General features: G+C 47.0%; 2 long non-coding RNA genes and 1 other non-coding gene across 6 annotated transcripts; 2 read left to right on the top strand and 1 right to left on the bottom strand.

Moving 5' to 3' along the window:
* The first annotated feature begins 4,776 nt into the window (after positions 1–4,776).
* On the top strand, positions 4,777–13,937 carry LOC144303043 (uncharacterized). Of its 2 annotated transcripts, XR_013370085.1 has the most exons (4): positions 4,777–4,848; positions 5,128–8,101; positions 11,089–11,401; positions 13,560–13,937. It is a non-coding gene; the product is annotated as an uncharacterized LOC144303043 (long non-coding RNA). The 2 variants fall into 2 exon arrangements; XR_013370084.1 differs by lacking the exon at positions 13,560–13,937 and having other exon boundaries at positions 11,089–11,949.
* On the bottom strand, positions 5,124–27,338 carry LOC144303038 (uncharacterized). 3 transcript variants are annotated; one of them, XR_013370082.1, is made up of 5 exons: positions 26,372–27,338; positions 22,343–22,441; positions 17,118–17,253; positions 7,456–7,569; positions 5,124–7,348 (listed from the first exon to the last, which is right to left on the bottom strand). It is a non-coding gene; the product is annotated as an uncharacterized LOC144303038 (long non-coding RNA). The 3 variants fall into 3 exon arrangements; XR_013370080.1 differs by having other exon boundaries at positions 5,124–7,569; XR_013370081.1 differs by lacking the exon at positions 17,118–17,253 and having other exon boundaries at positions 5,124–7,569.
* On the top strand, positions 13,845–13,917 carry TRNAK-CUU (transfer RNA lysine (anticodon CUU)). The gene has a single exon. It is a non-coding gene; the product is annotated as a tRNA-Lys (tRNA).
* Positions 27,339–27,596: the final 258 nt, after the last annotated feature.

Genomic DNA, 27,596 nt, shown 5'->3' with positions numbered 1-27,596 from the left:
ACCACCCAGATCATACGTAAAACATTTTCAGCTTTCCAAAAGTTTCCCCAATGCCCTTCCCCGTTAATACCCCAAAAGTAACCTCTGCAGACACCCATTACCATCAGACTTGCTGGTTCTTGACTTTGTATAAAATGGAATCATTTAGCATGGCGTTTTTGTTTGTTTCCACCTGGATTCTCAGTGTGGTACCTACAGGGTTCACCCCTATTGCGGTGTGTAGCGGTAGTTTGTTTTCATCGCTGTACCGCATGCCATTGTACAAGTAGATAGATCATTTAAAAAAATCTATTCTCTGGCTGGTGGGCATTTGGTTTATTTTCAGTCTGGGGCTATTATGATTACCATTGCTGTGAACACTATGCATAGTTCCTGGTGAACATAAACACTCGTTGCTATTGGTCATATAATCTAAGAGTGGAATTGCTGGTTCAGAGAGCAAGTTTCAATCTAACTTTAGGGGACACTTGCAAATAGTTTTTCAAAGAGCTCGGATCAATTTACACCCAGCTCACAATGAATGGGAGTTCCTGTTGCCCGCTTGTGGCTTTTCAAGTCCCCACACGAGAAACTTATCAGCTGTTCGGACTCCTGTGATGAATGATGAATGAATGTAGGTATGATAAAATGTGCCTTTTCTTTCTTATTATGTCTCCGAGTTCAGTGTAGTTGGGAAAACTCATGAAACTGATTGTAATTCATGGTCAGCTGGGAACTGTGTCTGGGAGGAGGGTATCAAAAATAGCACACGATTTCCTTCCAGGTCCTAATTTCTAAATTCTTCTCCGTGTGTTGATTACACCTGCCTTGTTTCTGGCCCTAAACTCCCTTTAGGATTGATCACAACTTGGCCTCCTCTCCTTCTCCTCCTTGAATCCATGTGGCTTCTCTATTTTATGGTTAAAGCTCTTTTCAAAACTGCTGTGAGTGGCCTCCTTGAGCTCCTCCGCTCTCACGGTTGCACGTCATCTCTTGGAATCCATTCCTCCTCTGGCTTCCTGGTCGGATGATTTCACCTGACTCCTGTCGGCTCATGGATTCATCTCCCCTAACCAAAGTCAGCCTCACTCACAATCACATTCCCTTTGATGCTCTCTTCCTGCCAAACTTTTCCACTCCAAGCATACTGGAGGTGATGGCTCCATTTTTTCTGTATTTTTGTATGGCTTCAGACCACAGCTTAAAAAAAAACAAAAAGGCCTGGGGCACCTGAGTGGCTCAGTCAGTTGAGCGTCTGCCTTTGGCTCAGGTCATGGTCCCAGGGTCCTGGATCGAGCCCTGCATTGGGCTCCTGCTCAGCGGGGAGCCTGCTTCTTCCTCTGCCTGCTGCACCCCCTGCTTGTGCTCTCTCTGTCAAAAAGAAGTCTTAGTACATAGAGTTCAACATACTCACCTGCTTTTACCCACAGGCTCTCCTGTTATCAACATCTTGCATTCGTGTGTCACACTTCTTTACAATTAATGAACCAATACCAATGCACTACTATTAGCTATAGTCTGTAGTTTATGTAAAAGTTCACTCTTGGTGTTGGGCACTTCGATGGGTTTTGACAAATGGTATGACATGTATCCATCAGTACAGTTTCTTATAGAACAGTTATGCCAAAATAATAACCCCCCCACGCCATAGCTTTCAGGATTTCCTTTTTTTTCTCCATGGCATTTCATCTCTACTTGACAACACTCTCGAGTTGAATTATTAGTATTATTATTTTTGTATTTTTACTGTCTTTCCCTCACCTCAACCCTTTCTAGAGTGCAAGCTCCATGAAGGTGCAGATTTTTATCTGTTTTGTTGGTTGTTGCATTCCCCAGCTCCTAGACTGTTGGCCACCAAACTGTAGGCACTCAGTAGATATTTGCTGAATGATGAATAAGTGAACGAGTGGATGAGTGACTTAATGACCCTTTGGAGCTGAGTGATTTGTTGATCTATGTGTCCTCTTTGTTAGTTGTTGAGAGTTTTGTAGCAAAATGTATTGGAATACATTAAAACCTTTATGGGTTCCTGTCTATCTGAAAATGGGCAGCCAGCTCTGATCAAGGTGGAGGGACCCTGCTGCAATTAGCTAATCCTACTGAGGGGTGTTGGCAGCTCTGGGGAGACGTCCAGTGGGCTCATGATGTTTGCTCTGAGTCATATCCTCTAGGTTAGTGTTTTTCAACCATTTGTTCATTATCGTCCCCATAAAGAGCTTTATTAGACACTTTCCCCCAAATACCTATCCCTCTTAGGAAATTTTAACACTACAGATGATATACTATATGCTCATTTATGTCCTACATGGATATCTACGATTTATGCATAAAAAGAGCAAGATGGGTTTTGCCCCTTTGGAGGTGATGTTACCCTCATGCTCTCAATAGCCTTACTAACGACCTGGAGTGAAAGATGGGGAAGGCATACTGACAAGACCCGGGTGGAACAATAAGGAAGGGATAGGGGATATAACAGGTGACAGATTCCAGATTTTCCAAAGTTTGGAATCATTAGATTCTCACCAACAAGCCTTCGATATTAAACTCCTGCACCCAAATTCAAAAATTCATTTGCACAGACAGCCTAGAGGAAAACCAAGTTGATGGGTTGCACTCACGGAATCAGAATTTCTTTTTCCTGTCAAGTGGTGGATTCACTGTGTTCCCTGTAGTCGTGTTGCATATGGAGAAACCTGTTCTGTTCCGGAAATGGAACTAAAAGGGATCCTACCAAAGCTGAGGGTGTCCAGAGGAGGGTTCCCGAGACTCGGAGCCATTTGGAAATTGTGGCCAGTAAGAGCAATCTCCCCCGACAGGAAAAAGGGATGCAAGGCGGAGACAAGGCGGCTATGTTTAAGTGCTCTAAGTATTGATGTCTGGAGCAGGGAATTGGCTTCTTTGGCCTAATTCCGTAGTGCGTGGCATGGGCTGACGGTGGCCCCCCACCCCGCCTCACCCCTCTGCAAACATAGTGAAGTCCTAACCCCAATACCTGTAACTGTGGCCTTTGGAAATAGGGTCTTTGCAGATGATCAGGTTCGGATGAGGTCATTAGGGCAGACCCTAATCCAATGTGACTGGTGTCCTTCTAAAAAGGGAAATTGGGACGCCAAGACAAACAAGCATAGAGGGGAGCGCCAGGAGCTGGGAGAGGGGCACGGCACAGCCTCGCCCTGGCAGCCCTTGCAAGGGCAGCCCTGCCCTCCCCCTGTCCTGGACGTGCGGCCTGCAGAGCCGGGGCCAGCGCAGCTCTGACGTTGACGCCGCGGGTCTGCGGTGCTCGGCGACAGCAGCCACTGGCCAGTCCCGCAGGCCCTAAGCGGGGTCACAGGGCGGGGATTTTAGGGAAGCAGCGTTTGGTTTAACACAAGCGGGGAGTGAGAGGGAAGTTCGAGCCGCGGAGCGCCTGCCGCACCTCACTCGCGCATGCGCACCGAGGGCCCAGCGACAGGTGCACAGGGTCTCCAGGGCGCGGCAGGTGCACAGGGTCTCCAGGGCGCGGCAGGTGCACAGGGTCTCCAGGGCGCGGCGGGAGTGGGAGGCCCCGGGGTAGGAAGCCTCGCTGCAGCCAGCGTGTCCGAGCCAGGCTTCGGAGTCCGCGTCCGGCGACGGGGACGGGGAGCGAGGGGTCCCGATGCGGGGGATGAGGCGGGGGGGGCGGGGGGGGGCGGGGACAGGCCTCGGGTGGCGGATGGCAGGTGCCCCGGGGCCGCACGGGGAAGGCCACCCCGCGTCCCGCGTGCCCCGCCGCCCTCCGTGCCCTCCCCGAGCTATCCCAGCGTCGCTTGGGCCTAGGCGGCGTCTCCCCATTTCACAGACGAGAAGGTGGAGGCGCAGAGCACGGCGCGATCTGCCAGAAGTGGCGGAGGAGCCGCTGGGGAGAGGGATGGCCCGGGGTCTCGGGGCGCTCTGTCCTGTGGCCCAGACTAAGGCAGGCCCCGCCGAGGAAGGCCTGCGCCCCTTGCTCACCCCCGGGCCACGCCAGCTCCCTCGCGCCCCCCCCCCCCCCCCCAGCCCCGGAGCCGCAGCTTCGCGAAGGCCCGACTGCTGGCCCCGCGGTGAAGGCTCCTGGGCCTGGGGCCCCCTTCGGGCCCTCGCGAGCGCTGGGCGCCCTGGGGCGAGCTGGGGACGCCGGGCCTCGGCCCCCTCCGCTGCAAAATGCACCCGGCCTTGGGGGCGCCCACCTGCCGGGGCTCCTGTGCGACCAGCTGCCCTCCCAGGTAAAGGCCTCGGGGGAGCACCTGGCGAGGTGAAGGCCTCAGGGAGCACCTGGGGAGGTGAAGGCCTCGAGGAGCACCTGGGGAGGTGAAGGCCTCCGGGAGCACCTGGGGAGGTGAAGGCCTCGGGGAGCACCTGGCGAGGTGAAGGCCTCCAGGGAGCACCTGGCGAGGTAAAGGCCTCGGGGGAGCACCTGGAGAGGTGAAGGCCTCAGGGAGCACCTGACAAGGTAAAGGCCTCGGGGAGCACCTGATGAGGTGAAGGCCTCGAGGAGCACCTGGCAAGGTAAGGCCTCGGGGAGCACCTGGCGAGGTAAGGCCTCGGGGAGCACCTGGCAAGGTAAAGGCCTCCAGGAGCACCTGGCGGGTGCCAAGCACTCAGCGCCCTCTGTTCTTCTTATCTTTCTTTGTGAAGGCCTCACGGGCCTCCCTTGGGTCTTGATTTGAGCTCCGTTCGGGGACCGCATTTCCCACAGTAACAGTAAAGCAGACAAATTGGAGGCAGGGACCAAAAAATGCAAAAAAAAAAAAAAAAAACTCTTATTAGAAGGGAAGGACGCTTTAAAAGTCAGAAGCCACAGGAAGTGAAACAGCGCTTCTTCAGCTTCTCCCCGGGGAGCGGTTTGTCTTGGGCTTTCCAGAGGCACCTACGGTAATTTGCGGTTCCAGTTGGTGGTAAATCCTTAAAGGACGATTGTCTTCTGGGAGCTGGTTTCCAGAAGACGCACTTGAGGGAAACATCCCCCCCGGGGATGACGGGGCCCTTTGTGCCTTTTCTTTGTGTGGCCTCTCTGCCCGGTGGCGGGCAGGTCGGAGCAAGCAGGCAGTTTGTAACGTGATGTAAGGACCCAGAAGGGCCTAAGCACTTTGGGGCAGGGTAAGGGTGGGGGTGGGGCGGGGAGGAGGAAATTACTGCAAATGGTCTTAGCAGGAGGAACCGATGATCGCAGCACGTGATTTCAGAGTCGCGGGAAGGGGCTCTGGTGCTTCGGAGGCTCACCCTGGGTGGCACGTTCTTCCTCGCGTCGCACTGGCCTGGAGTCACCAAGGATGAGCTGCGGACTCTGAGCCCTGGTTCTATCATCTGAAAAAGCGAATCACAAGCTCCGGTGATTTCACCAAATTCAGCCTTCCTCTCTCCTTTCAGGGAGGGTGATGTGGGCAGGGGTGGGGGTGGTGAGGCGTTGGCAGGGAGCAAAGTTACCCGGGAAAGGAGACTCTAGGTCACCAACACTGTGGTGTCCATCAGCGCATTCTACTGTCCTGCTACTACCGACGACGTATCCTGTCACCGGGATCTATCCGCTCTGTGCCAGGTGTCCCGCCAGACCTGTGGATACCGTGACGAGTGTGGTCCAGAAGGGGATGACAAAGCCGAAACTCCCACTGAGGAGGCTGTGTCCGGGGGGTTAAGGGTGTGATTGGGAAGAGGCTCAGAGAGCCTGGGAGCCGGTGGGGGTCTCTGGCTTCTAGGAAGAAGGGATTCTTGATCCGAGTCTTAATCTAGGAATAGGAATTAACCGGATAAAGAAGGAGAATGAGAGAGTAGAGCCAGGTGGAAAGCCCATCTTACATAAAGGTGGGAGATCCGAGGACCCTAAACGTCCAAAATGCCTTTCAATTGGGCCTGCGGGCAAATTTCCAGAATTACAAGCCTAATCTCTCTTTCTGGGGGTTGGGAGAGGTTGAGGGTAGATTAATGAAGGGGGAAATTTTCACTTTTTTTTTCTTTCTGGTGAACCTATCACATCAAAACAGTGTGCGTGCGTGCGTGTGTGTGTGTGTGTGTGTGTATACAATCACAAGTGTGTAACTAACCTCTTCCAAACGCTTTAGGAGCCTCATGAAACCCCCCAACTTCCTAGATCAGGATCACTTAGAGACCAATGGGTAAGCTGGTCAGGGTCTGGGGTAATGTCTGCGGCCACGTGTAGCCCCAGAGCTTCCCTTTGTGCCATGTCACTGACGTGTTTCGGCTCTCCCAGGAGGAGAGAGAGAGATGGAGATGGAGAAGGGGAGAGACAGGATCGGAGAAGAGGAAAGGTTACATGAGGGTTTGGAGGAGAGCTAAGGAGAGGGGCGTTTCACCGCACCAGGAATCCTCCCCTGGGCTCAGCTCCAGGAGCTGGATCCACGAGATCCTCCTTGTGGACACCCAGCAGGGCCCCACTACCACCAGCAGCCCAAGATGGGCTCCCGTTTGCTTCCCAGATTTTTCTGGGCCCATCTCCATCCCCCCACTAGACAGGACTCTTTCATAGGCAAGATCCAGAAACTGAAAAGCCAACCTAGGCATTCAGTGAATGTCATCCCTGAGACTGCGTGATCTTGGGGGGGGGGGGGGGCTCCCATTGGTGAGGCTCGGGCATGACGCACGGCATCTGCAAAACTGGAGAAACACTTCGTGGTACCTAACACGTTGGACACTGTAGCAGGCTAAGTGGCAGGTGTGGAGATGGGGTTGTCTGACCTATTCATGGGGTCCCGTTAGCCAGTGGCTCTCTGCACCTCCCGCGCCTGCCCCCCCATGACTCGGTAAGTCACCCAGGTTCATCCAGAGGTGAGTGGATTTCATGGTGCCCCCGTCATGTTGCAGAGTCATTTGTGTGTGAGGAGAGTCGCATGCCCAGACAGGGCAGGGCCACGATAATTAATTTCCAGCTACACATTAGGATCTCGACAGTTCTCTTGCCGGGGAAGCTGGATGCTCCGAGTTTCCCTTTCTCAGATGGAACAGGTGACCTCGTGGGGCACAGCTAACCAAGTCGCACCCCTGAAACTGCCAGTCTGGTTCCCCTTTTGGATCGTTCATAGCTGACCACGTTCACCACTGCGAAGTTGAACGTCACATCAGACGAGTTCCAGAACATGCCCAGCGTGTCGGGAAGGGCAGGAAAGCAGGCCACGAGGCCAAGTGTTGGGACCTTCTCGTGCCTCTTTTCTCAGGGGCAGGCGATGCAGGCACGGGAGGGGGCAGCGTGCCATGCTATCGGAGTGATAGCTGTTTAATAACTTAATAGCTTGTTTTGATCACTTATTGTCAGGAGGGTGGAGTGGTTGACAAAGTCACCGGAGGCAGGTTCTTTGGGTCGAGATCCTGACTGCCTCCTCCCAGCAGCATGACCTGCTGACCATTAGCCTCCTTGCCTTATCTGAAAAATGAGACAGAAAGGCCCCCCGTTTTTGAGGGGGTTAAATGAGGCAAGGCCCCAGGCAATGCCCTTAGACCAGTACTCAGAAAACATTAGTCATTGCTCACTATCTGTACAGAGTGAGGACTTGTGGCCAATGATAAAGGTCAGCCAGTGCAGGCCCTGTTCTCTGAAGTCGCAGGAAATCGTTACTGGAGACGTTTTCTCCTTCTCGAATGGTGCTGCAGAGACAAAAAGGAGATATTGGAGGGATGCCAAGCTTCCCACCTTCCTAGGGTGGGGGTGGGGAGTCCTTGAAAGGTAGCAGTTTGGGAAAAAAAATTGTTTGTTTTTTAAACTGAGGTATCACCTACATATAGTAAAGAAAGTGCATACGTGTGTTTACACCCATGTAACATCACCATGATCCGTGAGAGTCCCGCATGCCTCACCCCGGGCAGGAGGCCGCCCCTCCTGGGACTCTCCTCACTGACATCGAATAGTATGTATTTGTCCTTCCTGTGCATGAACTTCATAAAAATGAAACCGTACCCGTGGCGTGCTGGCAGGTGTTCGGCAACAGGCTCTCCCACCTTGGTACCAATGGTAAAATAATAATAGTAAAGCCTGATTTGTGGTTTTTGTCAGCTTCCTCGGCCACCACCACCGCCACCGGTTGGAAGATCTCAACGCGACGTCTTTGAACACGGAGTTGAGAATGGATGCGCAGCAGGCCGCAGTTATTAGTACTCCCGTCATGCAGACGCAACCGATGTAAGTTGCCTCAAACGCATACATAGATAATAGTAAAAGTGTAGTAAAAGAATTAGGAAGTGAAGGGCTTTGAAAATTTACTACCTTTGTTCTCAATTTAATTAGTAAGCTGGTAGGATCGTTCATGTACATATATTTTAATGGCCGTAGGCTTTCGTTTCCCTTGGATATATACCTAGGAATGGATTTGGTTTGTCTTTAGAAGATTAGGCCAAGTAGTTTTACCACTGATTGAACCAGTTGGCCCTTCCATTTACAATGTTTGAGAGTTTCTTTGCTCTGCTTCCTTGCCAACACCTGGCATTGTCTGTCTTTAAAATTTTAGCCACTCTAGAGGCACCTGGGTGGCTCGGTCAGTTAGGCAGCCGCCTTCTGCTCAGGTCATGATCCCAGGGTCCTGGGATCGAGCTCTGAGTTGGGCTTTCAGCTCAGTGCAGAGTCGGCTTCTTGCTCTCCCTCTGCCCCTACACCCTGCTCGTGCTCTCTCTCTTTCTCTCTTAAATAAATAAATAAATAAATAAATAAATAAATAAATCTTAAAAAAAAAACCCCACAATTTTAGCCACTCTGGTAGATGTGTAGGGATTATCTCATAGTGATTTTAATTCATATTTCCCTGGTAAGTAATGATGTTGCATTCTTACTGGGTTTCGCCTATTGTCTTCCCCTCCATATCAGAGGCAGAAATTCATTTTTACAAACTGTTCCTGAGATTATTGGTGGTCTTATTCAGCTTTGCCAGAGGCCCTGGCTGCCATGCTGGAATTTAGGAGTGAGCACTGGGTACTTGTTAACACCTTGGCTGTCACCAAAGGGGCTATTTGTGTCCAGAGTGACAGATCCTTCAGGCCAAACTAGGGTGGCTTTTGAGGGCACATGAAGCCCCTCAGGGGGTGCCTCTGAAAAGCACCCCCAGGTCACAGTGCTGAGCTGGAAGGCATCAGGGATTTAGACCTGGAAGCCCTCAGGTTCAGGTTCTATTTCTGCCTTCTTCCAGCCACAGGATGTTGGGAGGCCGTATAACCTCCAAATGCTCAATTTGCTCATGGGGTAAATTGGATAAGAGCTATTGAGGAGCCCCAAAGAGACATGGAGAAAAACACCATGTAACAATGAATGGACGCCAAGTCCAACATCAGCTCTGTGGAGGTCCACAGGAGAGAGGCAGTGGTCTCCTTGGGGATGCTGGAGCTGGCTCTCAAGGCCTCCTCAGGGAACCAACACACCCTGGGAGATGCTTGACTGGGTGTATAATGAGCCCTCAACCCCTAGTTCTAAATTCTAATGTGGAAAATACCAAGGCAGGAAGAAAGTTGACTTTAGTGGTACTGCCTGGAAGCCTCAGCCTCTAGCCAAGTCCATTCAAGGGACAGGCAAAATGGCGGGAAGTCGTATAATGAGAAACCAGGACCCAGGGAGTCAAGGTGTCCACATAGGATGGGAGGAGAGGGTGATCTGAGATTTCCTTTCTTTTCTTTTTTCTTTTTTCTTTTTTTTTGTTATTTTTTTTGTTGTTTTTTTTCTTTTCTTTTTTAAAAAGTTTTTATTTATTTATTTGACATAGAGCTTAAGTAGGGGGAGTGGCAGGCAGAAGTAGAAGGAGAAGCAGGCTCCCCGTTGAGCAGGGAGCTCCATGCGGGGCTGGATCCCAGGACCTCGGGATCATGACCTGAGCCGAAGGCAGATGCTTCACCCACTGAGCCCCCCAAGTGCCCCTGATCTGAGGTTTCCGAACACACCGCATGCACCCCACAGGAAGGTGAACAGTGGGCTGATTTTGGCAAGTGCTCAATGACAGCGGAAAGTTTGACATATTTTCGAATTCTAAAAATCATGAATCCTAATTGAAGGACATGTGAGACACGCAAGAAAGTATAAAAAAGAAAAAATATTGTCTGTAATTCTAACCCTCCATGTTGATTATTATTAGCATTGTATACGCGCATCTCTTTCCCACTTTGCATTATGATATGCCATTCATGACTCTTTAATATCAAGTTCTTAGTGGTTGCATTGCATTCCATTTCGTGGACGTATAAAAAATTTGATATATAAAAAAATCAGATAGCTGCTTGTGGATATATAAACATTTATTTAACCACAAATGGTATTCTCTAGCTGCCCTCTACTTAATATTTTCTGGATACTTTAAGTTCCACCAATCAGCCTTATTGTGCTGTAGGAAGAAGGTGCCAGAACTTGCCTAGTTATCCCTTTTCGATCATGAAATAGCCTACCACGAACGTGACTGTCGGCCTAACAGTTGTTTATGGAAAAGAAGTGACTCTGGAAGTCGACAGGGAGAAAAACAAAAGTTCCCAAGTGAGGACTCTTACATTTCTAAAATACATAATAATGTTCATTCATGATTCCTTTATCATTCATTGGATTATTTCTCATACATTCATCATTTCATATTTTTTAGAGCCAGGCATAGCTCTGTTCTTGACTTAGCTCTGCCACTTATCAGCTGGGAGACCTTAAGCCAGTGACCTGTTTGCTTGGTTTCTTTTTTCCCATCTGCAAAATGGGTTGCAATGCCTCCCAAGCTGTTTTGAGGATTTAACCCAGTAGAGTACACCAGGCACCTTTTCCTGCCTGACCCTTGAGCTGCCGCCGCTCTGTGGGTCCAGGACTATGGCAGGCCCTGATGACTTGTCAGTTTTGCTGAAGGGTGGTGGGAGACACAGAGAAAGCATCTGGTCACTCGTAAAATCAGAGCTAGGGGCTGAAAAACTCGGTCTTCATTCCTTCCAATGGCCTACCGTGAGTCGTGAGGCTGGCAGGTGGCTTGTCCAGAGGGTTCAGAAGGCCATGCAAATATTTCCGACTCCTCACCACGCCTGGTATGGGAGATGTCGGACAGAGTTTGAATCTCAGAGCCGCACTTAGCCAAGTGACACCTAGGATTCTTAATTTTTTCCCTGTCACTTACCCAGGGTTACGTGAGATGTCATTTCGTCTGTTATCTTTCTGATTCTTTCCAGTAGTTTCTCTAGAAGAATGAAGGAGGAAGCCCTTTTGAAGTGGTCAGCATTAATGATGTCAACTAAGTGACTTCCATGGGCCATTAGGCAGCCAGCCAGCGACATTTATGTCCTTGCTCCCAGCACGATGTGGAATATAGGGGAAGGAGGAGCCATTCTCTCCTGCTGGTCCCACGTTCATTAATATATTGTTAACTGCAGCTCCCATCGGAGACAGACTTCTTCGAAAGATTAATGTTCTTTTCAACACGGAGGGAAAAAAGAGGGCAAAAAGCAAACCACCCAGGCCTTCCAAGAAAGAAGCCAAAGAAAGGTGTGCCTTGTACTCCTCCTTGCCCTCCTGCTCCTTCTATTCCTGCCACTCTCTTCGACAAAGGATTTCTCCATTTCTACAACAAATAACATTTGATTGAATTTCCTTTGTGCCTGGATCCTTTTGACAATCCAAGGGCACTGGGGAAACTGATGCCATGCCATCCCCATTGCCTTTTGCACGATGGAGAAATATTAGCCAACCTCCTCACCTCTTTCCTCGCCCTTGGCTCTCTGCTGAGCCTGTTCCTGCCAAGATCGCAAGGCCTGGAGACCCTCTGGTCACATCTCCGTCCTCATCCTCTCCGCCATCCCCCCAGCCCCTGGAGCCTCTGATGGTTGCCTCCTTCCTGAAAAGCTCCACTCCTTAGGCTTCCTTGTCAGTTAATATTCATTCCTCCTTTCTCTTGCATTTTTAGCAAATTCTCTCACCTTTGTGAATTGCTCTTTTCTCTGCCCTTTATTTCTTTGGATTTTTTTTGTGTGTGTTGTCTTCCTTCCTTCCTTCCTTCCTTCCTTCCTTCCTTCCTTCCTTCCTTCTTTCTTTCCTTTCTTTTCTTTCTTTCTTTCTTTCTTTCTTTCTTTCTTTCTTTCTTTCTTTCTTTCTTTCTTTCTTTCTTTCTTTCTTTCTTTCTTTCTTTCTTCTTTCAGATTTTATTTATTCAGAAGAGACACACAGAGAGAGGTAGAGACACAGGCAGAGGGAGAAGCAGGCTCCAGGCAGGGAGCCTGATGCGGAACTTGATCCTGGGACCCTGGGGTCACACCCTGAGCCAAAGGCAGACACTCAACCAGTGAGCCCCCCCATGTGCCCCTCTGCCCATTCTTCAAATCAGTGGTTTTCCAAAAAAATTTTTTTTTGCAGTGAAATCTTTTTTTTTTTTTAACCAGATGAAACTTTATGTACCTCCTATCCCACTGTAAAAGACCCAGAAAACCCCAGCTGCTGAGTTTGAGCTGGGAGGGGCTGGTGGTGCAGGGAAGCACTTTCCCCTCCCTGGCTCCTCTCCCAGAAGCTGGGAGGCACCTCTCCGGATCCCTGAGCTCTGAGAAGCCACCTCCGCTGTTGAGGTTCTACGCGGCCTCTGACTCAGCCTCCTCGTGTCTGCCTCCACCACCCTCCCCGGATGCCCTCGTTCTTCCTGGAAGTAACAGTTCCTCTCTTTCCTCCAAATGCGGGGTGGGAGGGCGGTAAGCAACACCCTCATTCTTCCCTCAGTGCTTCCTTCAAGTGATTGGGAAATGAGGCCCAGGAGACGGAGAGTAGAGTCAGCCTTACTGCTGCCCGGGCTGCTGGACATGTAGCCAGGTGGGCTGCTGTGCTTCCAGAGCTCCGCGCCGGCCCGATGCTGTGCAGCCTCCGCCAGCATTTCCATCGGGCTGGCGAGCAGTCCAGAAAGCGTGTTTCCTCCAGTGGGGCTCCCCCACCAGAGAAGCTGGGTGGGTGATGACTTCCCCAGAGCACCCACCAGTGTGCTCCTCCGGGGTGCGGGAGCTCAGTGGCTGCACGTCTGCCTCTGGCTCAGAGCATGACCCTGAGGTCCTGGGATCGAGTCCCGCACCGGGCTCCCTGCAAGGAGCCTGCTTCTCCCTCTGCCTGTGTCTCTGCCTCTCTCTCTCCATGTCTCTCATGGAGAAATACATAAGATCTTAAAAAAAAAAAAAAAAGTCAACTCCTGTTCCTCCCATGGGGAAGAAGCAGGAAGGGGTGAGGACGGAGACCAGGACTCTTGCCCCCCACCCCAGGGTGGTTCCATTGCTTGAGGTGCATTGTAATGGTTGGGGTGCTAAGGCATTTCGTGGTGGGGCCAGGGGTGCCAGGCATCACAACGTGTGGAACGATCCTGTGCATCGAAGACCCCAAGTCCTGCACTAGCGTCGAGTGTCCACCACGCATTAGTATGGGTGACTGATGCTTCTCACTACCTGCGACTAGAACAGAGCCCTGTTTTTACATCATCAAAGCACTTTTTGCGATCTGTCTTTATTTATGTATTTATGTATTTATTTATGTATTCATTTATTTATTTTATTGGAGGTGGCCCAGTGCTGACAAACATTTTACACTAAATTTTCTAAGGAAGCACATGCTATGAGAATTGAGGGCTGATGACAAGTTGGTGGATTGAGGACTCATCTGAGGATTGTTAATATTTCAGAAAACTATGTCACTGATGGTAACGCTGCCTGCGGTATTTTCATCACCGTCCACTCCAACGTCGTCATTGTCATGGTCACCCCATTGTCACGGTATCGCTAGTCTCTGTAGCTGTTGCATTCACTGTGTTTCCACATGTGGGTACAGACGTCTGGCTCCTTTACACTGGTGTCTCAGTATGTACAAGACTGAAATGCATCTTATTCAAAATTACCTTCTTTTTCTCTCTTACATTACAGTGAGGCTAGAATCATCATTTTAAAAAATATCTGTTTTTTTCTGGATTGCCCGGCTGGCTCAGTTGGTAGAGCATGGGACTCTTGATCTCGGGGTTATGAGTTCAAGCCCCATGTTGGGTGTAGTGATCATTTAAAAATAAAATCTTTAAAACATTTTTTCCCTTAGGTTGTATTGACTGTATATTCCATTTCATGATAGCAAAGGTGGTGCTGCAGAAATACTCCTTCTAAAAGTGAGGCATGCGTCTGATACTGTCCTAGTGGAGGATGCTCATGGAAACACAGTGTTGAAAAATGGAGTCTGTTCCTACAGGGAGATTTTTTTAAAAATTCGGATTCCTGGGCCCCATCCCAGGCCTGCTGGATTGAAGCCCTCAGGGGAAAGGCCAAGTTTCTTCCAGTGAGTACAGGTCCCTGTATAATGTGGTTTCTGCCTACTTCTTCACCATGCTATGGTCCAGGCTGCTCAGATGCAGACAGTTTCCAGAAGGTACCATGCCAGGCTCCGCCCCCCTCCCTATGCCTCCCTTACTTCTCCAGAACCTTCCCTGACACCCCTCCGAGCAAACAGGGAGTTGCTCATTCCGAACTGGAGTCTCTGCTTGTTTGCAGCCTCTGCCTCCAGACCTTCCGTTCTGACAGGGTGAAGGTCATATACTCTTGGTCTTTGTAGTCTTGTGCCCAGCCCAGGTATGAACATTCGGGAAGCATCTCTCTCCTTGATGCCCTGGACAAGGATTTGGGTACACATCTTCACACTAAAATACACAGTTTATTTGAAAAGCTATAAATCTCCCTCCATCAGGCATCATGGGGACAAGAGGTGGGATCGCCCATCAAACCTCAGGCGAGACAAAGGTCTCAGGGCGAAGGAAATGTTTCCTCCCGAGATTATTTTGGGAGACAGTGTCTTTTCTTCTTTAGTGTCTCTGCCAGAAAATCAATTGTTAAATTATTCATCGAGTCAAATCAGGTCCTTTTGAGAGCAATCTTCATGGCATGTAAAGCTTTATCAACGTTGACATTATTCCTGATATCAGAGCAGATTAGTTTTTATAATTTAAAACTTAAGGGGCACTTGAGCGGCTCAGTTGGGTAAACATCTGCCTTCGGGTCAGGTCATAATCCCAGGGTCCTGGGATCGAGTCCGGTGTTAGGCTCTCTGTTCAGTGGGAAGCCTGCTTCTCCCTCTGCCCCCTGCTTATGCTCTCTCTCTCTCTCTCTCAAATAAGTAAATAAAATCTTAACAAAATGCTTAATCTGTCCACAAAAATACAATGATGAGGAAGGTATCACCGCTTTCTGGATACCAAGGTAATCAAAGGCCTCAATGGGCTGTATTCTCTCATCACCTTATCAAGTGAATCAAACTGGAAAGCAATAAAAAGGGACACATGAGTTAGTATTCCTTTTGGTTTACATTTCTAATCCTTTAATTGCCAGCAGCTTAACTGCTTCTCCTGACTTCCTGCTGCATGACAGGGAAGGACACTGGAAGGGACCTGAGAGGTAGGTTATCCTTACTAGAAAGTCAGAGCAGGTGTGTTCAAGGGCACGAAGGTGAAGCTGGTACACCTGAGTTCTGACCTTAAGACATTGAGGGGCCCCTCCAAGGCACTTCTCTGAACTCATTTTCTTCACGGTAAGATAGGAGTGAAGGTGCCCACTTGGCAGACTCGTAAGGACTGAATGAGTGATGAGTGAATGTCCCCTGAAAGCAAGGCGATAGCAACAAAAGTTAGCCGCTTCCGGTGGGGACATAGGCCGCTGTGAGTTCTTTCTCCTGCTCTGGAAGCATAATCATCTCCGGCCCAAGACCACAGAACATCTCATTTCTCCATCTAATTAGATCTCTTGGTTAGACTTTGAGTCCTCCTCAGAAAGTCTCTAGGGTGGTAACTGCATATTTATCCCAGTGGGATTGGAGAGATTTGGATGTTTAACAAGAACCATGCAAATGGCTTGAAGGGTGGCAGGCCGGGGTGAGATTTTCGTCACCAAGACTTGCAGTGTTGGAGGAAACTAAGCCTCATCTTTTGACAAAGATCTCAATTCTCTTTATGGAGAGAACCTGACTCCACAATTTGCCAGGCCTCAAAACACTCTGTTAGCTTTTCAGTTGGCTAGGCCCAGCTCAGCTCATGAGTTACCTGGTGTCACAGACCAGGACATCAGGCCTTCCTGTGGATACTAAGCAACCTGAGGAGAGGATTGCATCTGTCTCTATACTTCAGTGTCCCCTAAAGACAGGTGCCTCATAGGTGTTCAAAATATGGTTGTCCCATGAATAAGTCAATATATCTCACCCATTCATGGAATTATAGTATTGAAATGGACTTGCTCATTGGGCCACATCATCAGTGGTTTTATATCAGCCAAGGCCTTCCGTAGCCCAAAAAATTTTCATATCTTGGGACGCCCGGGTGGCTCAGCTGTTGAGCGTCTGTCTTTGGCTCAGGGTGTCATCCTGGGAAACTGGGATCGAGTCTCACATCGGGATCCTTGCATGGAGCCTGCTTCTCCCTCTGCCTCTGTCTCTGCCTCTCTCGCTGTGTCTCTCAGGAATAAATAAATAAAATCTTAAAAAAAAAAGCAAAACAATTTTTCATGTCTTAACCCAATGACGGTTAGTAAAAACAACTGTCTTTTGGTGGCCATGTCCATCCAGAAACCAGTTCACGTTTGCCTTGGTCTATCTCACAGGTCACCCTTGATGAGACAGCTAGAGGAGATGTGGGAAAATTTGTGCCGGTGAGAAAGTCAATTAGAGCCCCGGTGAAAAGAATTTAATGACGGGCAATCATTCTGAGGTCTGAGGGCAAAGTCTCATGCCTCTTCCCTCCTCAAGCCAACGCTTGCTTTTCCAACCTTCTCAATGCTTTTGTAATGAGTTTTTGTTGTTCTTAATGCAGAGATTCCTAGTGAAATACGGACCATTCAGGGAACTGTTTAAAGCACTTACTTTAGTAAATGAGAAAATCTGAGAAATGTCTCTATTTGTGTTAATTTTACCAGATTTATACCTTGGGAAGACATTGGGTGCAATTGGAATAGTTAGGGAATCAAATATATAGGGGCCGGAACAACCTTATCATTATTACCGGCTCTAAATTACTGTGGCTGTTTTCCATTGAAATACTATAGGAAAATCTCAATTAGCTGGATGTCAGCCTTCTGGGGACTTCGAGCAATTTGGTAAAACACGACGCAACGCAATGATAAAACTTAACCAAATTCCCATGGTGGTAGGTAGGTATGCTGTGGGCTCAGTGCACGTTTGCTCTACATTTTGCATATTACTATCCTTGATATTTACTTACAGCATTAAATAAAGAGATGTTTGATGGACCAGGATGGTCTTGAGGCTCTGCAACTTCTGTGATGGTGGAAATGTTCTAAAACTGTGCTTTCCAATACAATAGCACCAACTGAGCATTTGAGATGTGGCTAGTGTGGCTGAGGAAATGAATTTTTATTTATTTTAAATTTTTTTCTTGCTATTTTATTTTATTTATTTTTAATAAATTTATTTTTATTGGTGTTCAATTTGTCAACATATAGAATAATACCCAGTGCTCATCCCATTAAGTGCCCACCTCAGTGCCCATCACCCAGTCACCCCAGACCCCCACCCACCTCCCCTTCCAGCACCCCTAGTTCGTTTCCCAGAGTTAGGAGTCTTTCATGTTCTGTCTCCTTTTCTGATAGGAAGTGAATTTTTAATTAAATTATATTAAGATTTGAATGTAGGTGTAATTTAATGATTAGAAAGCCCAATTCTGGGGCGCCCGAGTGGTGCAGCTGGTTAAACATCTGACTCTTGATTTTGGCTCAGGTCATGATCTCAGGGTTGTGGGATCAGGCCCCGAGTAGGGCTCTGTGCTGGGTGTGGAGCCTGCTTGTTTCTCTCTCCCTCTGCCCCTGCCCCTCCCCAACTCTCTCTTTCTCTCTCTCTAAAATAAATGAATCTTTTTAAAAAGCCCGATTCTATGATATTTTGAATCAAAAATACTTTTTTTATTAGGACACATTTCAAACATTCAGAAAAGGACAGAGAGTATTATAAACCACCAACTAGATTGGGGGCACCTGGGTGGCTCAGTTGGTTGAGTGGTGCCTTTAGCTCGAGTCATGATCTCAGGGTCCTGGGATCGAGTCCTGCATGGGGCTGCCTGCTCATTGGGGAGTCTGCTTCTCCCTCTCTCTGCCCCTCCTCTCTGCTTGTTTGTCTCTTTCTCTCTTTCAAATAAATAAAATCTTTGAAAGAATAAAGCACCAACTAGATTAAATACACAGGTAACTTTCTGCTGTATTTGCTTCAGATAATTGTAAAGGAACAAGATACTAAAGACACAGTTATGGATTTTTCCCTCCCTTTCTTCCTCCTTCCATTCCCAGAAGCATGTGTATCCTTCCCATCTATGTTTTTGTAGTTTCACTCTATAAACAATATGTACCATTGTTTGAGTGTTTAAACAAATTAAACAAATGGCATCATACTATATATATCATTCTGAAACTTGCCTTTTTTTTTTTACTTATTAATATATGTTGGGCCCTATCCACATTGATACATAAAAATCAATTTTATACATAAGTCCATTTTATTTGTTTTAAACTCTTCTAGAGAGTTCCAACTTATAAATATATTGCAATGTATTGATCTAGTCTCCGAAGGATGGTAAATTTGGGTTGCTTCTAATTCTTTTTTTGTTGCAAATAATACTGCAGTGAGCCTCCTAGTATATTTTTTTCCTGGGTCTGTGTGGGAGGGTTTCTCTATGGTTATTTATATTTCTTATGATTACTGATATGTGTGAATTTGTTTATACTAGATTATTATTTTTTCTATTTGCCATGATTTTTCTTTGCTTCTCCATCTACCTCTTTCCCTTCACATGTTTGGAAGCTACACATTCGATTTCTATTCATTTCATGGTTAATAGCACATGTGGTTAAAAGTTTGGGTCTAATCAATAGCCCTATCATTTTCTTAAACAATACAAGGAAATAAGAGTACTTTAACTCCTAATACCCTCTCCAAACTTCTATATTATTGTTGGGTAATATTTTGACTCTTCCTTTAAAAAGTAAAACCTCTCAGTTGGTCATCATCATTGTTACTGAGATTTTACATTCAGTGTTATTTAGATTTATCAACTTTTTCATCAATTTCTTGGCTTACCATTGCTTTTTGAATCCTACCCCTTTCTTCCGGGTTGAGTTTCTTTCTTTCTTTCTTTCTTTTTTTTTTTTTGAGTTTCTTTCTTGTTGAGATATCACCTTTGGTATTACTTTTAGTAAGGGAATGTTATAGTAAATTTTCTCAGACTTCTATGTCCAAAAAACCTTTGCCTATTCACCCCTGCATCCTGCTTTGGCCTGGACCTCCAGTAGTATCTCCTGGGGTCTCTCTCCCTTCTCTGGGACTCCTATTAAATGTATGCTGGATATTTTCTTTTGATGTTATGCATCTCTTAATGGTTTTCATATTTCCTACCTCCCAGTTGTGAGCTACATTCTGGATGATTTTCTCAAATCTACCATTCAGTTCATTAGTTCCCTTTTCACATGTGGGTCCACTGAATTTTTAATTTTAATGACTCTACTTTTATTTCTAGAAGTTCAGTTGAACTCGTTTTAAAAATTTTATAGTCCCTCCCTTAGTATTGTGTTCTCTCATTTTATTTTCTTTCTTACTCTAATGCATTTTATTTCTTTACATTATTGCATATTCAAATTACATGATTTTAAGGCCTCTTTAAGGCTGCTTTATATGCATAGCTCTTGGTTTGGAATTTTGTTGCATTTGTCATGTTTGCTGATTTTTCTCTTGCAGCAATTATTTACTTCATGAGATCGTTAATTGTTTTTATTGTGAGCTCATCTTCAGTGGGAATGGTTTCTAATGAAATACATGTACTTGATCAGAATTCTGTAGATTCCAGGCCTGTTTTATGTAAGCTTGTCAGAATGAGTTCTTGTGCTTCATCGGTAGTGCAGATTCTGATCAGGGGCTTATGCATGATGCAGATTGAAGTTCTGCTTTCTTTTGAGTGTTTTTTTTTTACCTTCCTTGGTCCTGAAAGATGGTCAACTTCCTTTTTGTATCACTGGCCAATGAATGGACTTCTGCTGCCTGTGTCAGAGACAGAAAACTTTGTGACTCTCAACTTTTGGCAAGAGAGGGCTCAGTTTCAGCTTCCAATCTCTCATGGGCTGAGATTCTGGTTAGTTGTTTCCAACCAGTCTCTGCAACCTTGTTCCAATACCCACGTGGACTCTTTCCTTTTAGCTCCTATGCCTGGTTCCCAGAGCCTGGGGAGATTCTCTTGTTTTCAAGCTTGGTCAAGTATTTAAACATTGGGGGGAAGGGTTTAAATTTTGTCCATCATTTGTATGTGATGGAAATAGAAGGGTCTATCAGTCTGCAAGATGAATTGGAAATATAGTAATCAACTATTCCAAATTTGTTCGTAGAGTATTCCTTGTCCTTTTTGAGTCTTGAGGTCTTATAATTGTGGATAAGAATAATATCAGCAGCTATTTAACAGGATAGTTGTCAAGGTCAAGGAAAGAAGATAATGGAAGTGTTACTTAGATGTCAGCTAGGGTCTTGCTGCCCTCTTTTTTTTAATTTGTAAAAAATTTAAAAATTAACTAATTAACATATACCATATTATTAGTTTCAGAGGTAGAGTTTAGTGTGCCCTCTTAAGTTTTGAGAGAATGTCCTCAAATTCTCTTTCATATGAGGTGAATGGGGTGGTAGTGGCACTTTACATTCTTCCACTCACTTCTGCTTCTGAATTTTAGCATGTGGCAAATTTGCTCAATTTAGGAGTTGCTTCTGTATCCTGAACATGCGATTCCTCTCCAACACAGTGTTATTTCATATGAGAAAATTTGACAGATACCAAATAAAGCCATAAGCCACTTGTAAGGCACTGTGTGCCCCATACCAGATATAAGGAAGAACATCGTTAAACTAAAGACTGAAGAACCCCTTGGTCACTTCACCATCTTGAGATCATCCACCTGCCCTGTGGACCAGCGTTCCTCTCTTCCCCTCCCGCCTCTCTTCCTTACCCTCTATCTCCACGATGACTTTAGAAACCCATATTCTTCTCAGTCCATGAAGCAGAGCATTTGAGCACCAAATTTACTTCCACTCATTTTGCATAATTGAACTAAGGTGCTCAGCAGAATAGGGCTCTCCAGATAAGAGACTCCCTCTCCATGGACGGAAGTTGTTAAATAGCAAGTTTTCCGTTCCTTTATATCTGTAAAGCCCACAGCACAGTGACTAGCACATAATAAACACTCACCAAGTGTTAGCTTTCACAATTTCCACTTCTAAAGACTGTGATTCTCAATTAGATGTAATGACCGGCGAAGCAGAATTGATTTCAAAGGGGAAGTGTTGAGACAAAACACCGATGGCTCCAATGTTCAATTAAAGTTATTTGTGAGCTCCTTGCATGCCTGTTCCATTGCTGGTGCATATGAATGAGAAAATCTGAGATGGCTGGGTACAAGTCAGGTATGATCATTTTGAACAGCGAAAGAAGATAAAAACCAAAACCATGGCCTACAAAGGGGCTCTTCATTCAGAGCCAGGGAAATTCAGAATAAAACCACAAGATGATACCATTTTACTATCACTAGAATGGTGAAAATTCTGACAAGAGTCTGATCACACCAAGCACTGGCAAGGATGCAGAATAACCAGTGACTGCCCCCTCCCCCTTGCTGTAAGCTCTGGTTTCTGTTTGTATTTTTTCAAAAATTACTCTGAGTACTTTTGCTGGGATCTGTTTTGAGCTTCATCTTTTGTCTTCTGTCCTATGGACAGTTTCAAGGGTCAAAGGCATCATTTCTTACTTAAATCTCTCCACGTATCCCTTCCAGAAAGAGAATCCTCTTCTCTGTAGAGAGCCCATTCCCTTTTTTTCTTTAAAAAAACTTTATTTATTCATGAGAGATGCAGAGGGAGAGGCAGAGACATAGGCAGAGGGAGAAGCAGGCTCCCTGCGGGGACCCGGTTGTGGGACTTGATCCTAGGACCCCAGGATCACAACCTGGGCCAAAGGCAGACACTCAACCGCTGAGCTACCCAGGCGCCCCAAGGAATGAATAATCTTGGGGTAAAGGAACACTTGAAGTCCTATTTAGTTATTTCATCAATTTGTATTGGTTCCTTTCAGTGAGCATGAGTCACCACACAGAGCACAGATGTAAGACTCCAGTGGACAGAGGCTTGAATTTTGGCTCTGTGACTCTGTGGACTCAAGCAGCTCACTTAATCTTCTGCAAAAAAGATAAAATAATACCCATTTCTAGAAAACACAAGTTCGCATCTTTGTGACTTACAAGCTTTCTTTACATAGAACTCGTCTATTTTTTAAGTTGTTAATATCCTAGGTGTGCTGTACTTTTCATTGAAAGGGAAAATTCTGAAAGCTCCCAGTGAGAAAAGGCAAATGGTTTCCTGAGAAGTCTGGAGTTCAAGTTCACCACTGGTGGAGTGGCCCCACAGTGTTACCTGTGTTTCCCGTCCTCCGTCTTTCCTGGGTGTCATCCTTAGCGGGTGGCTTTTGTCCTCATGCTTATCATCCCCTTGTGCTTGCTGTCTCCCCTCCAGCTGTGGGGCCATGTAAGGAAGAAGGAGCGCACTCGTGAGCACTTTTATACTTTGGACTATTCCTCTACAGCATCATTTAAAATGCCTGCCTTGGAACAGGTGTGCCAAAATTTATTTACCTCTTCCCCCATTGGTGCATGTGTTTATTAATTATAATTAATATTATATTTATATATAAATATAATATATTTATATTGATTTTATTAATTATATTTCTTATTTATATATTTCTATAACATAAATTATCTATATTTCTATAATATAAAGACATACCATATAAAGACATACTATATATTATATAATATATTTATATGTGACATATGTACACATATATGCATATATTTATTACTACCAATAACATATAATTACCCATGATGACATATATTATTACAGTATATATACATTAACAATACTGCAGTGGGGCAGCCCTGGTGGCACAGTGGTTTAGCGCCGCCTGCAGCCTGGGGTGTGATCCCGGAGACCCAGGATCAAGTCCCAAGTCAGGCTTCCTGCATAGACCCCGCTTCTCCCTCTGCCTGTGCCCCTCTCTCTCTCTCTCTCTGAATAAATAAATAAATCTTTAAAAACAACAAACAAACAAAAAACAATACTGCAGTGGACACCTTTGCAGTGAAATCTTTGCACTTATCCCAAGTTATTTTCTTAGGATGAATTCCTAGGAGAAATGTCTTTGAGTCGGAGCATATGGCTATTTCTAAGACTTTTGATGTGTTTTGCCAAATTGCTCATGGGAAATGTAGTGGTTTCTCGTCCATCATAACACTAGCCACTGTCAACTTTATTAAATTTCATTTATTCATTTAATAAATGAAAAGTCATATTTTATTATTCTAATTTCTTTGGGGATTAGTAGGTCAATCATTTTTTTTTACATCTTTTTGTTCAGTTTTTGATATTTTTAAAGGTCTGTGAGATAGCTTAAAGGCTTACTTTTATCCTTCTAGCTCCAGTAAATCATCTGAGAAAAAGAAGTAATATATACTATATACTACACACTGACACCGATTCTTAGTGCTGTACTGCAAAATAACTTATCTGTGTTGCAGGTCTTTAAAATCTTGCTTTATGTTTGTTAATGTCTTTGGTTAACACCTATATCATTTTAGTGGATTAAGATTAGGTCAGTCTCAACGATAAACATAAAATAATAATAGCCTACTAAAGTCATAATGTTTTCTGCTTACCCAGTTTGTTTCTTGGGAGATCAAAGAACTGTGATAATATTTTAATGAATCATCTTTGCTACCCCACCTGTTATTCCATTGAATGGGTGTTCATACTTACATCACAAAATTATCCCTTGTGTATCTGAAGTTAGAATTTAACTGGGAGCTCTGATTTGTTTTTGTTTTTTTTTTTTTCTCTGAATCTGGCAGCCCTGCGTGAGGAGGGTCCAGAATTTGAGATCCTGGTGGGGAGGTCTGTAGGGGCTGACACAAAGTAGAGGTTGGGAGCCGATGTCCAGGAGATGAAGCTCCCAGCCGCTTTCCCTCTCGCATCCACCAGGCTGCCAGTTACGGGTCCAAGCCCTCCTCTATGTCTGGGATTCAGTCCGGGGCCCCTGAGCTGGCATGTTCCACCCACAGAGAGATTCCATCTGCCTTGGCATGAAGATGGAGGCAGACAATCTTGACTTCAGATCCCATCCCTTCTTTAACTGACTTTGGGATTTGCGGCAAGTTGCTTAAGTTCTTTGAACCTCTGTTTGCAGGGAGAAGGAGGGCGAGGAGGGAGGAGGGGCAAGCAGAAATATTGATGACTGGGGGAACCATTACACCAGGCCTGAATGTTAACTCCGGACTCCTGTTGAGTGATTTCCTGTAACAGGACAAAAATAGACCCAGACTCAAAGGTCATCATAAGGTTTGCATGAGATGATGCTCAAAGGGCACTTAGGAGAGTCTTGAGTATCTTGCAAGCAGCCAAGACATGAGTCTGAACCTTGAGGCATCAGGGATTCATGGAGGTAGGGTGGCTACTCTCGGGGTTCACCTGAGAGGCCCTGGAAGGAGCGACAACAACAACAAAGCGAGGCGAGAGCGCAAGCCCGAGAGCCCGGGAATCCTAGTGTTTGGTGGCACAAGGTTTGGAAGCCTTCAAAGGGAAGTTATCTCTGTTTTTTTTCTATACGTGTTTTCCTCTGGGAATGACAGGAATTCCACAGAGGTGATGTGGAAGCAGCTGGAAAGCCAGAAGCCTCAGTGGTACAAAGCAGAGGCCCAGCCTGGTGCAAAGCCAGCCGCCTCCCCTGGTTTCCCAATAACACGACCAGAGGCTTGAGTTGACTGGGACATCCACGTGCTTTGGTGCAGAGGCAAACAACACCCTTGACCAAGGCTTTTATAGGTCTCCCAGAGCCTCAACAACTTCCTCATGATTCAAGATCTTATTGAAAAGCTAAAGAGTTACCTATTTGTAAATATTTTCAAGGGCAGGTGTAGGTGGCCCAGCCAACCCCTTCCCTCTGCCTCCCGGGGCTCGGGCCAACTGCTCAAGTGCCTTCCAAATTGCTCAAGAAGGGGCTTGTTGATGGTTAAGTGGGGAATGAACTGAAGGGGCCAGGGCGGCAATCAGGGCTTCCAGCTGCTCGGGGGCCTGTCGCTGTCGGGAGGGACAGGTGGCGCCTCCTCCTCTGGGTCGTGACCCACGCAGTCATCGTGCACCCTGACAGGCGCGGTCTAGTAGGAGCTGTCTCTGGCTGCCTCTAGATTAGGGTGTGGGCAACACACCCTCTGCTTTTTCCTTGAGGGTATGACCTTGACGCAGGAAACTGTTAGGATAGACTGGTTTCAGGGAATGGGACGCATCCCAGCCAACTTCTTTCTGGACGGCTGACCCAAGTAGAGGCAGGCATTTGTAAGGAGCAGAGAGGACAATGCCTGGAAGCAGGCAGCGTTGGGGGTCTCAGGCAGTGTTCCCCAATGTGTGGGCTTTTGTGTTCTACCTTAGTGATTTTTTTGCCGAATCTCTTTCGTGCCTCGGCTGTTGTTTACTGCATCCTTCTAACAATTGACTCTCTCGTTTTACTTTCATATCATTTCTATCTTCAACTTCAGTAGTGACATCATCGAAATTATGGGCAAGGTGCCTGCATGATTTCTTTCTAGGATCCACTTTTTTTATACATGCACACTATGAACTTTAAAAACTGTATCGGTATGACCTTTAAAATCATCCCATGCTAAGATTTTTTTTTGAGCGTTAGGGGCCAGGAACTGTGCCAGTCCCTTCGGGGGTTTGAATTTGTTTGACCATCATGGGGAGGTGCGGGCGGCAGGAGGAGAACAGCACGAGTGACTCCTGTCACTGTGTGAGGATGAGCTGGCTGGCTCAGGCAGTGCTCGGAACTGTGTCTGTGGGGGAGAGGGCAGGTGTTGATTGTTGGCCCATGGTATTAGCATTCTGTCCATTTTGCAGGTGGGAAAAAGAAGGCAGGTGTAGTGATGTTAGCTTGCACGTCAGGACCTGAGCTGCTGGAAGGCTAAGCCGGGACTCAAACCCAGACACTGGGTCCAGAGCCCAGGCCACCTTCCATGAAGCACCCCTGAGGGACTGGGGCCCAACCCCCCCAGAATGGGTGCTGGCTGGCAGTCCCCCGGATGCAAAGGAGTGGGGCATGGTGCCCACTTCCCTGGCCAGCGAAAGAAAGGCGAGGTAGGTTTGTTGGAGGAGCCAGGTACTGCCCAGAGACGCCAGGACCACGGCTGCTAAGCTGGCCGGTGGCACCTGGGCAGGGACAGCCCGGGAGGATGTCGTGCAGCACTGAGAGCAAGCCTTGGCCATTTGGGACCTGGTCTCTGGAGAACCCATTTCCCTTCACCGTGCCTGTAGTTCAGAACCAACTGCTCCAGCTGTGAGCAAAGGCATCGCCCAGGAGTAAATTGCTTACAAATATTCTGCGTGCCTGACCTGAGGGAGGCGGGATGGACTCTGTGCATCCGACCTGCTCCAGGAGTGTGTCCGGCCAGACTGTCTGCAGGAGGTTGCAAATGCTTTTGGCATTTTCGATCTTTTGGAGAATAATCTGTTTCGGGCCACCCCAGAGGCCTTCATTTACATAGGAACAGGTTGATTTGGTCAATAACACAGTCCCACGGCTTCTTTATAGCAGACCCCTCCGGGACCTCACCCCGACATTGGAGCCCAGTGTCAGCGACTCTGGGAGCCCGAAGGTGCCTCTCTGTGGGCATCGTGTGGTCAGAATCGGAGCTTTCCATCCATTCAGGTTTCCAGGTAGCGCCTAAATAATGTGCTGCCTACGCTACGTGCATTTGTCAAATATTCAGGAAACGCTTTGGCTGTCAGAAACCCTGCCACCTCTCCTCTGCCTTTCAGAGAAGAGCATTAATTATAAAACTTCACTTAGAACATGTTTCTCATACAGATTCAGCCCAACACACTGAATTAGTTTTATCATTGACTGGCTCCAGGAAGAGCTGTGACGTGGGCGAAGTTCATGAGAATCTCTCTCCTCCTCACCCCACTTCCCTTCCAGAATCTTACCGAAGACTGTTGCCCCGTGGCTGGTACCTACCGCCTGTGCCTCCCCCAGGGGCTACTAAAAGTAGCCGACTCTACACCAGGGACCTTACAGAAACCATTCTAGTTCTTGCCAGAGACCCTACAATGAGGGGACTGTCAACCCCATTTTATAGATTAGGAGCTGAGGCCCACCGTCACCCGGCCAACAGGCTGAGCCCAGTTCTGAATATGCATCTGGCCCAGAAGGGCCCGCTCTTGCCTTCAGGTGGTTCCACCTTTCAGGATAAGGTTGCCAAGCGTAACTTGTGAATTTGTGAGGAGTCCCCTGACTCCTGCTCCTGCCCACCAGCTAGCCTGCCGTACAGTCTTGGGTGAGTTTCCACCTTGCTCGGAACCTCAGTGTCGTAGTGTGTTTGGATTCTTATAATAGAATACCACGGACTGGGTGGTTGAACAATGAGCACTTATTTCTCACAGTTCTGGAGGCTGGGAGTCTGAGATCAGGGTGCTAGCCCGGCCGAGTGCTTGGTGAAGACCCTCTTGCTGGTTTCTAGACACCTGTCTCAGGACATCCTCGTGCTAGAGCGAAAGATCATCTCTCATGTCTGTCCGTCCTTCCTTCCTTCCTTCCTTCCTTCCTTCCTTCCTCCCT

The sequence above is a fragment of the Canis aureus genome, chromosome 2 (assembly GCF_053574225.1).
Source record: "Canis aureus isolate CA01 chromosome 2, VMU_Caureus_v.1.0, whole genome shotgun sequence".
In the NCBI taxonomy this organism is placed as follows: domain Eukaryota; kingdom Metazoa; phylum Chordata; class Mammalia; order Carnivora; family Canidae; genus Canis; species Canis aureus.
Note: the sequence above shows the minus strand (reverse complement) of the source record. Positions and strands in the feature narration are given on the sequence as shown.